We start from the raw sequence: 11,040 nt of genomic DNA, 5'->3' as shown, positions 1-11,040 counted from the left end.
GCAGGCTGTGCTTCCAGCATTCTGTAGCCCTGCTTCAGTGTAAATCCCTGGAGCCCATCCCTGCCGGATGCTTTGTGTCTGCTGGATGCCTGAACAAAAGGGAGACCCATTCTGCTTGTAAATTAAAGCCAACTGCATGATAGAGGAGGGGTTAGTGCCATTTGCTTGTTTTTTGTCTCCTTGTGGGTCAAGTCCTGGAGAAGAGAAGTTTTCTTTTTTTTTTTTTTTTCTGCAATAAGTGATTAAACTTTAAAACTTTCTGTCTTTAAACAACCTATATGTACTTTACATAAAACATGCTAGCCGAGCCACACGAAGAAATGGTAACTAACACTAGTTGCTAATATCCCCCTTGCTGAGAGATCACTGAATACAGGCTCTCTGCCTGTTTTTGCATCTCAGGTCCTTCCTTTGAAGCATCCTGCCATGTTGAAAACAAAAGGTCATTGGGGGAAGGGCCTAGGACACAGATGCCTCTTTATGCAAAAGTGAGCAAAAAAAAAAAAGTGGGACTGAAGTGGCTCATGCAAATGTGTTTTCTTCCTCTTGCAAGTGAGAACTCTCTTCAGTCTCGCTTTGTTCTGCTTGCTCTCACTAGAGGCTTAGGAAATGCCCCAGACTAAGCTGTGTGGGTGTTTAGCAGCTCTTCTTCACAGGATCTTGAATTTAAAAGCAAGCTGAAGGGCTGGCTTTAGAGGGGGAGGGTTGTTATATTATCTTTCCTAATGTGAAAGGACTTATTTGGAGAGCTGAAACCTGTTTCTGATCACAATTGCACAGGTGTAAATCTGGAATAAGCACTGTCAGTAATTCATGCATATTGAATTGAGTTTATTGGAACCTGTAACATTTTGTGCTCAGTATAACTGAATCTAATCTCTCCCAAACCAGTTTCCGTAAACCACAATTTTCGAGTTTATCCTACAGAAAGCTCAGCATCCTGCATGCATTAAAAACTATAGTGAGAGAATACTTGCTTGAGAAAATTGGTAATTTTCTGCCATCTAGTAAGTAAAATATATTTTAGCATTTCTTTAAAAAGGAAAAAATTTAAAAAGCCAGAACTGATATAAGTGCCTCCACACTTGTATTTAATATTTTTGCTGTTACAGCTACCAGTGCTTGGATTGAACTACCTGCTGCAGAGGTGCAGTTTTCAGCAGCAAGCCCTGCTGCCTAGCATGCCACTTTCTCTATGTGCAGTACTTGTCCCAAAGTGTCCTGGACATTCTGAGTTGGAAAAAACACCAGCCCTGAAGTGCTATTATTTTTAACTATGAATTCTGTTAGCTAATCTTGAGAAATGTTATGACAGCATCTTTATAACAAAATATCTTAAAGATTCAGACTACATTGCAAGGCACTGTCCTGCATTACCCTTGGAAAAGTTGGTAATTAGGAATGTGAGGAACAGGTATTACCTGTGTGTCAAAGGCAGGGATTAAAGGAAGAAGGATGTGGGAACATCAGCCAGAGGCACACTGGGGTGCCATTGTTGTGCAGCCACTTAAGAAGGGAAAGCCAGGATCTGATCTGCCTTTTAAAGTCAAATGTGTGATGAATAAATGCATTGTGGGATTATTTTTCTCCGGGTTGTTGTTCCAGAACATTTCCCCCTTCCAGTTACAAATATTGATTCTGAGGAGAGGGAGCAGATCAGGGACTCAGAGGGGTAGTGGAGAAGAAGGCAGGAGAAGGGGGAGTTGCCTGAAACCCCTGTTTCTTACAAACCTCTTGTACCATGAAACCAAGATCTGCAGCAGCCTAGGTTTGGTGCCTGTGTCTCTGTGCTTGTGAGCAGTGTCAGGTATGTTGGAGTGAACCTCCTGCCTCTGTGCCCTGGTACAGATGTTGACCATAAAGCTTCAGGGCTCTGAGGTGCTCAAGTGGTATCAGAGAGGAATTTTTGTTAAGAACTTTAGTCTCAGTTAAACTGTTGCTGAGTGATGAGGAGCTTTCTGGTGCTTGTGTGAAAAATGCACCTGCTGAAAAGAGGAGCACTGGAGCAAGGACTTCTGCTGCCAAGAGTGTGCAGTAATGGTCAGAGGGGCCTTTTGTCCTCTGCTCTTTACCAGTTTCTCAGTGTGCTGCTCTGGGACCTAAAAAAGTCTTTAATTTTCCTATATTCTGCATGTAAGTCTCAGCTGAGAAATGCAAGTGCCTGCTCTGTGGTGCATGGAGGCATTGCTACAGTCATTGTGACAAAGTTTGGAATCTTTATACCCCACACTGATGGGACTCCGGGAATAATCTCAGCTAATGAATAATCTCAGTTTTTTCTAAGCTTTCATTGGACAGCCAATCTTAGAAATTTTCAGCTACAATTTTGATGTTAAATTAACAAGATGTTATTCCAAGTGACATCCAGGGTATGACTCAAAAGCAGAGACTTGTATGACCTGACAGAGAACTTGTTTCTGCCAGTTGTCATAAAAGCTTGATTTTTCCTAACATGCTCCTCAGGTACCACATGTAAGAGGTGGACTGAGGAGCTGACAAGGGATTCCTCTTGTCTCTCACACAGCCACACTTACTGTGTGAGTCTTTCACTGCTGAACCATACATCAGGCAGAAGCATGCTCCTTTCATATTCATGGTGTTGCTGTTTTGCTAGTTTGATCTACATAGTCTAAAATGAATGTTTTTTGATGATTTGCCTCCATACGCTTCTTGACTGAATTTGTGTGGCTTTTGTAAAACCTCAGTTCTTCCAGACCATCTCAGTCACTCTCTTCTCCAATATGTAGCTTTAGAAGATTTTGGAGCTATTAGAGAGCATTTGTGTTATATCCTACACAGACCTTAATGCCTTAAAAAACAGAGTTTTTCCAAAACTGATCCATGTTTGGCAGATTCTGCTGCTGCTGCAGCTAGAGGGAATTTCACAAGGGACTGGGCCTCTGTGAGAGCAGGATTCATGCCATGTTCTTCAGTGCCATCCCGGGACTAAGAAGAGGCTCTGTAATTGGATTTATTCCATGAAGCAGGTCAGCTTTCTTGAACAGAGGCTGGGGGACCTGTTCCCATAGGGTACTGGGCCTTCCAGATGTTGAGTGGCTGCTGTAGGGTGCACTAAAGCCATCTCTGGAAGTGTTCCTGGGACTGTCATGAAGCTTTGTGTCCCTCTTTTAATAAGGCCCAGCTGCTCTGTCAAGAGAGTGCTGTACCTCCCTTCCCATCAGCAGAGAGGTTCCTGCCTTCCTGCAGCACGGGTCAGAATTAGGTCCCTTGTCCTCCTTTCCACAAACTCAACAAACAGAAACTGGTTCTGAATGAAATACAGCAAACTACAGCTCAGACAGGAGAGCAGGACCAGAGCTTGCCAGACTGTTTGGCAGCTTCTGCTGTCTCTTTTTAGTGTTGTCTCCCTGTGGGGTTTTCCCAAGATAAGAGCTTTTTTTTCTCAGAATGATTTGGTTTTTTCCCCATCACCACCTTTTCACAGTGATCTGTATTTTTTTGGAGTTATTTCCTGACCTCCTTTTTTAAGCATGAACCCTGCAAGATGCAGGCACCAAAGCCCATGGCTCATGGTGGGAACAAGGTAGTTGAGCACCCTGGATCTTGATGGCTGTGGCCACTGCTCTGTGGAGATTTGCCAAAGTCAAACCATGTGTGCACTGTAGGAAAAAAATAAAAGCCTGAAGGCAGTCATCCATTGCATCTGCTGAGTGCATGACATTGAGCATCAGAGGTAGTCTGGCTTCTCTTGGCATCTCCAGCCCCTTCTGCACTGTTGCAGGAGCTGAGAGGACTTGCTTGCCAGTGACCCAGTGCATTCCTCAGTGTCCAAAACCACCAAAAGTGAACACCTCTGGGGTTTCTCACTTTCTGCCCAAGTTCTCACTTCTCTTGAGTTTTAGTGTTTCATTCAGAAAGCTCACGGTTCTGTTTGCTACTGGTGCTGGGCTCCAAGTCAGCATCCTGAAGTAACTCAGCATGGGACTGACCGGTGGTTTTTGCAGTATTCAGGTCACCCTAAAACTTTTGAGGGACTGTGGCTGAAATAGGGAGGGCATGCTTTTTCCCCTGAAATGAGTGAGGTGCATTAGAGACCCAAGCTCTAATATAATGAAGGATTTCAGAGGGAGAAGCAAAACCCAGTGCAGCAATTAAAATTTTCCAATGAGTCAGGATGAACAGGGGCCTGTGTGGGAAGGTCTCAAGGGTATGGGGAGGACTTTTCCCCTTGATGTTGGTGCAAGCCTATGGCCTTTTCCCAGGCTTGACTGCATTGCAGATGCCAGATAGAGCCCACTGCTTTTGTGGGAAATAGCAGACCAGACCGCAACATCCATGGAGGTGTTAGCTCAGGTTTCCATGAGCACTGCAGCAGGGTGGGTGAAGAGGATGTTTGCACTTCTTGCAAGTTCACACCTCAGTGTGGAAAAACTGAGCATAATCCCTGTCACAGAGCTCTTGCTTTTTGAGGGGAGCTGGGGATACGTTTGAGTTGGTGGCTATTTGAAGGTTGGGTTTTGAGGGGTCATCTTTTAATCTTTGTTCCAATTGTGCAGCCTTTATGTAGGTGCAGGAGTGATAGCAGAACCAGGAAGCTGCTCTGCAGAGCACAGACACATACAACTTTTTCCATTGTCTTTTAGTTTGTATAATTTTCTAAAATCATATAAACCAGGAAGTATTATGAGGGGATTTACTGGGGGAGAAAGACCTGAAGTCTTCCTGGTTTTAGCACTGTCTGTCCTTTGGTTGCAAAGTAGTTGCCCCAAACACATGCATGCATAATTTTGAGTCAGTGTGAGAATGTGCCTGAGCCAAGGCTGGACCATATATCCCTGCTAGAAGTCTATAGGGGGTCATTAGCTGGGTGATACATGCAGCAAAAATGCAACATCCTACCACATGAGGCTATGATAAGGATAGGCCTCCAGGTACAGTTAACACAAAATAGTGTTACCATATGTGCAGGGATATAAACCAGGTCTCATCATAATTAACAGCTCAAATAGTTCATAGTGCCTTAAAAAATAATATGCTGCTGTTGTAATTTTTGCAGGGGTACTCCTCAGCTGCACTGTCCTGATGTTGAAGGGGAAATGCTGTCTGAAAATAGAAGAAAACTCTATTTTGCTGCCTGGGTGAGAGAGTGTGACTCCAAGTCTCAAACCGCACTTGTGGAGGCACAGTGAGAAGAAATTCTCTCATGGAGCGTCACCATGGAATTGCTGATAGTGCCAAAGTCCTACTACTGCATTAGAGAAGAGAAGAAAGAAAGAGGAAAGGGTCATTGTACATAGTTTTTCTCTTAGTTTCTCTCCCACCCACTTTCCTGCCCAGCCTCTTCCTCTACTGGAACAGATTTGTACGACATAAAAATTTTGTTAATTTTTTTAATAGGTGCAAGTTATTCTTGCATATAATGCAACTGAGAAATTTTGGGGTTGGTTGGGGGAAGGGAAGTGTCTTTTGTGGAGGAGGGAGATTTTTGTTTTTTTTCCTGAAGTGTTTTAAGAAAGAGTTGCAATCTTTTGGAGTTGTCTTGGTGCAGATCAACACCTGAGCCCAGATCCCCATTCCAGTTTACATTTCAGACCAGTTAAACATGTTCTGGAGAAGTGGGGTTTGTTTTTTTGTTTTTTTCTCTTGTTTTGACTTTTTTGTTTTGTTCTCTGGCCACCTGCTACTGATTGAAATACTTAAATCTCTGCTTTTCCATGCTCCTACAAGGCAAGTCTTCCCCAGCTCCTGTACTTTACTTTTTACCAGCCAGCCCCAGCTGTGGGTCTCTGAAGATTTGGCTAGAATGCCTTCTTTTGATTATTGGTTTGGTTTTGGGCGGGTTTTTTAGCACTTTTTGTTGAAACATGCAGTACAACTCCCAGAGGGGTTGGAATGAGGAAATGAAGATGCTTCATAATCCAAACTTACTTGTGGTTCTTTGGCTGGTACAGCGATGGACACCATAACCAGCAGTCTGCCCTCCAGCTTTAGACGTTGTAGCGCACAACAGAAGTTTCTTATTAACCTTTGCCACTAAATTTTTAGATCGCTCCTGGGTTCCTGAGTGCACTTTTTTCAAATACTGCTAATTTGGATTTGTGTGGGGATGGCTGTCTGTCTGTGAGGAGGGAGCAGAGGAGAGCAGGAGCCTGCGTGCAAGAGCTGAGCTGTCCAAGTGCATTCCTCTGACGAGCTGGGGTTGAAAACTTGCCCACCTTTCAGTATGCTGCACAAATAGGATGCTAGGGAGTTTGAATAAATCCAACTTTTCTAACTTGTTGCTCATTTGTTGTAACTCAATAAAACAAAGGCTAAAAATTTTGGTAACTTTTTTCTCAACTCTTTTGTTTTACTCTAAAATAATTAAATAAAACCCAAAAAAACCAAACCCCACCCAACCTCAGCCCAAACTTTGTGCACAGGATCTTGATGTCTTTAGAGCTGCAGTGAAGGTTTTACTGGTTTTGCAGAATTTGGCTTGGCAAATACTAACTTTATTAAAGTGAACTCCATGAATGCTAATGTTTATTCCCCCATGTCAGTGAGCTGTTTCCTGCAGGAAGGATGCAGATAGTGCCTGGGAATGAGCCTTTGGGGAACACCTTTTATTTTGATTGCAGATTCACAAACTGAATGAATGAATGAAACCACCCCTGTGATTCACCCATATGTAGTTATTTTTATTAATCATCAGCACAATGTATAACTGCAGAGAGAGGTTTACAGTGGGTGGCAACAATTCCCTTGCAGTAAAGTTGTCTGGTTCATTGCTGAAGAGGAGTGACTGAATGGGGCAGCACTTTGCTGCACCTGTGTGTCACAAGTCAACAGCAAAAGGTGGGTAAAGGGCATCAGCTGCTCCCTGGGCAAAGGCTGCCAGACAGGAGCGTGCACATGTCCCATCACACACAGCTCAGGTGTTCACCTGCAGGGTGGAGATAGATATCCCTGCAGTCATGGATGCACAGATCAGGTGACCAAAAAGAAAATGCACCTGAAGATACTTGTCCAGAACTCCAAAGCTGTAACCGAAACTAATTGCCACTTTTGTTTTCATTGTCTGTGTGAAAGGATACATTATGAAAGTTAATATTTTAATTGCCCTTATGAAGTTTTTAGCAGCCACTTGATGGCTTAGTATTCCAGTTTGCATCTCTCCTGTCTGACATGTGTTGTACATCTGTGTGTTTGGAGCACTGACCTACTTAACTAGCAGTGCTCCTGGGGAGCTGAGGAAGAACAAGACCCACCTGGGTTTTTCTGTATTTGTACATCCCAGATACAGTGGATTAGGGCACAGGACTGGGGCTCTTTGAGAGCTCTGCAATTCAAATAAAACAGCAGCAGTGGCCCCGCAGTGTCGTCACACAGATAACACATCTGAGGCTGTCCCCCAGCAAACAGGCTGGCCAGAGCCTGGCACAGCGTGGGCAGCCTGGCAGCACTGGAGGCTTGTGCAGGCAGGTCGTGGTGTGGTACCAAACCTTCAGACCCAGGAAAGCCGAGCCCAGGACCCCTTTTGTCTGAGCTTAAAGCAACCCAGGTGCCCACAGAGGCTGCTTCAGTGTGGCTGCTGGAGCTGGGCACTGGAAGCAGGCTTTGTTTTTAATGAGCGTTTCTAGGAGAGAGCCAGCAGCGAGGGACAATTGGGACATTGTGCACGGCAGCCACTGGGGACAGGGCCTTGGGGTTCCATCCACACGATGAAAACCTGCTGACACCAACTTTGCTCCCACAGCCCTGCACCCCCAGAGCTGCTGCTGGCACCATGGCAAGCAGGGCCTGTCCTGGCACAGTCCTGCAGCGAGGAGACAGCTCAGGACAGCCCTTCCTGGGCAGGGTCCCCCAGCACCAGCAGTGCCTGGGACTCAGGTGTTGATGATGTCTTCCACAATGCATTTGAACCTAGAGTGTTGAAATTTCTAATCAGAAGAAATCTAGTTAAACACAAAATAAAAATAAACCCGATTTTTAAACTTGTACAAGATTAAAATGTGGCTTGTAGAAAAATCCGTCACTGGGAAGTCAGTAACAATTTGAATTAGATGGCCTTTGCTTTTTTAATTTTGTCTCATTTTTTCTGACAAGAATTTTCATTATTCTGCTCAGTCCATAAGATGCTGGGAAGCTTTATATTGATGTTAGAGATCTGGGGCTCCAAGCACATAGAAACACAATTTAGACATGTCAGAAGCCTTATTAAATGTGAATAGTGAGATACTACTCAGACAACAGGGAATGGCATCACAGAATGGTTTGGATCACAAGGAACATTTAAAGATTATCTCATTCATCACCACTGCACTGGGCAAGGACATCTTTCAATAGATCAGTGTCTCAAAGCCCCATTTAAACAAGCCTTGGGAATTTCTGGGGCAACAAGTTAAGCAATTATAAACACCAGACTAAATTACGCAGTTCAGTTTTCTCAAATACTATTTTGAAAAAAAAAAAAACTTCACTTTCCCATCACAATTGTGCAGTACTATAATTTTTTTACCTCATATCTCCAATTCTGACCTTTGGGAATTTCATTTAATGTGTCACTCTGAAATTCAGCCAGTGAGTGGGGCAAGAAGCCTGCACATGAGGGTTGAAACTCAGCAGTTGCAGGGATCACTCTAGGAAGGAGTGTCCCAGCACTATGTGGACCAGTACAAACTGGAAGGAAAGTGCTAGGTTATACAAGAAATCTGAGTGACTATGAGCATAATGATAATTGTGTGATGATAACTTAATCTACAGAAATACATATGCAGGTAAAAGGCAACCAATAGAAGGAATTTTTATGCATTATATTTGCCATCAACAGAAATATAACCACTTAAACATTCTTCATCTTCTTAAAGCCCTCAGATATTCTTAGGTAGCAAAAAGATGCATCCTGAAATCTTACCACCAGTTTACAGAAGGAGGAGAAGAATAAATTTCAGGAGCAGATAAGACAACATTGTAGAAAGCATTGTTAGCAAGGAAAGAGCACACCAGCAATGGAAAGGAACTTTTTTACTGTTTGCTGGGTAAAAAGAGAAACCTGAGTGGGAAATCTCCTGTACACATGTGGTCAGAGACTAACAGAAAGCAGATATGAATGGGGCCTGTGGCTCTTGAGCATAACTCCAAAAATATTCATAATACAGAAGGAAAAGTGAATGCATTCAGTGAAAGCAAGAGAATGTGAGATACACAGTGAAGGAATGGAAAAGCAGCATAAAAAGCACCAGGCAGGGTTTCTGGGGTGTTATGCAGTTGAATTCTATCCCAATCAGATTATTGCAAGCTCTGGCTAGGACAGAGGTAAGAGCTGAGTAATTGTCAGAGCAAATAACAGCACACCTTGAGCACAGCAGGCAAAAGCAGGGGGGGGTGGTTCGTGGTTTTCTTATTTCCCTCAAACGGATGCACCAAAATGGTAGTTATATTAAAATTCTCACAATTTACATGCACCTAACATATCCATCAAGCTGGCTCAGGCACAGTAAATGGGACTTCTTTGTAGTTTCCTCAGTACACAAACTCGCCTTCCTATTTTATTTTTTTTTTCTTTTAATATTTCTTAAAAGTCTGGATCATCCCAGTGCAATATACTGTGTAAAATTCAGTGTGCAGCAAATTTAATCTAAAAAATAATTAGTTCTGCAAACATCTACAAGACAGCTAAAGGAATAAAAGCATTAGCCAAAGTTTATGGACACAGAAACTGAAATGTAGGTAGGTATTCGTACGACTGCTGAATAAACATGCTAAAGCTAAGAGCTGAGTTCAGCTTGGCCTAGTCTTGACTTCCCAATAAGGAAGCTTCATTTTATATTGGTATCAAATCATTGCTCTTTCATTGGCATTTCTATGCCTTCCACTCTACAAGGGGCAAAGGCACAAGGGCAGAAATGAGCAGCCTGGCACTGGGGATTCTCAGAGACCCGCATCCCACACAGTCCTGCCAGGACATGTGTCTTCTCCAGCCCAGGTCTCCAGGTAAAGCTTTCACCTTCCTGCCATAATTCCTTCCACCTTTAAGTCTTTTCCTAAACATCATCCATCCATCTTCCTTTCCCAGAGACCTGCTTTGGGCGGTGTGGTTTAACGCCAGCTAGCACCTCTGCCCTACACAGCTGCTCACTGACTCCCCCTCAGCTGGATGGGGAGGAGAATTGGGAGGGTAAAAGTGGGAAAACTCATGGGTTGAGATAAAGACATTTTTATAGGTAAGGATAAAGCCAGGTACACAAGCAATGCAAACAAGGAATTCATTAAAATCCCATGGGCAGGCAGGTGTGCAGAAAAACAGGGCCCCACCACCTGTAACAGTGACTTGGGAAAACAAACACCATCACTCCAAACATCCCATTCCTCCTTCCTTCTTCCTCAGCTTTTATTGCTGAGGATGACCAATGGTTTAGGATACTACAGAATCACAGAGTAGTTTGAGTTGGAAGGGACCTTGCCACAACCAGCACCAGCACAGGGGACCCCAGGGGGAGATGCCAGGTGCTCCCCCAGCCTGGGTGACATTTCTGGCCATTGCTGCAGCTGCTGTTCTATTCCCACACAGAGGGAATTTCCTTTTCTGTTACAGTAGGAGGTAACAACATGCCAAGGGGTGCTTTAAAACACATCAGCACCTGCAATTAAACCCCTCACAGTTTAAGGAGCGTTGTTATCTCCTCAGACCAAGAAGCATGGAACCATTCAGCCTCTTTGGCCTCCCTGAACCACTCACACCAAATCCTTAACACCAAAAGGCATCTTGTCACACAGTGGCATGTAACATATATCTGTACCTAAATGTTCAAATTTGACATGCTTTGCTTTTTAAGTCCTCTCATAACCCCAGCAGTCCCTGTCATCTCAGTGCTGGGGCAGGAATTTAAATAAGCACTAACATTTGATTGATTGGTATAGTTATTAATTATTGTTTGTGACACATTTGGAGATGGCCACTGCACATGCTAAGAGCAAGGGGATACAAATGGAGCATCTGCAACAGAAATAGGATGCCAGAGGTTTTGGCACTGTCAGCCCCATTATACAGAGGGTGAGTAGAAATACCCCAAGTTGAGAAGCACAGCTCCAAACCTC

The 11,040-nt window shown here is 43.8% G+C and overlaps 1 protein-coding gene across 12 annotated transcripts in view; it reads left to right on the top strand.

Annotated features, from left to right (window-relative positions):
* Positions 1-6,359, top strand: part of ZHX2 (zinc fingers and homeoboxes 2) — a 74,972-nt gene extending 68,613 nt beyond the window's left edge. For all 12 annotated transcript variants that reach the window (XM_021546484.3, XM_021546481.3, XM_021546479.2 and 9 more), the window contains one exon: positions 5,018-6,359. The gene's annotated coding sequence lies outside the window, so the exon portion shown is untranslated. The remainder of the gene's footprint in view (positions 1-5,017) is intronic.
* Positions 6,360-11,040: the final 4,681 nt, after the last annotated feature.

Source organism: Lonchura striata, chromosome 1, assembly GCF_046129695.1.
Source record: "Lonchura striata isolate bLonStr1 chromosome 1, bLonStr1.mat, whole genome shotgun sequence".
Taxonomy (NCBI): Eukaryota; Metazoa; Chordata; class Aves; order Passeriformes; family Estrildidae; genus Lonchura; species Lonchura striata.
The sequence above is the reverse complement of the archived record's forward strand: the minus strand, read 5'-3'. Positions and strand labels throughout refer to the sequence as shown.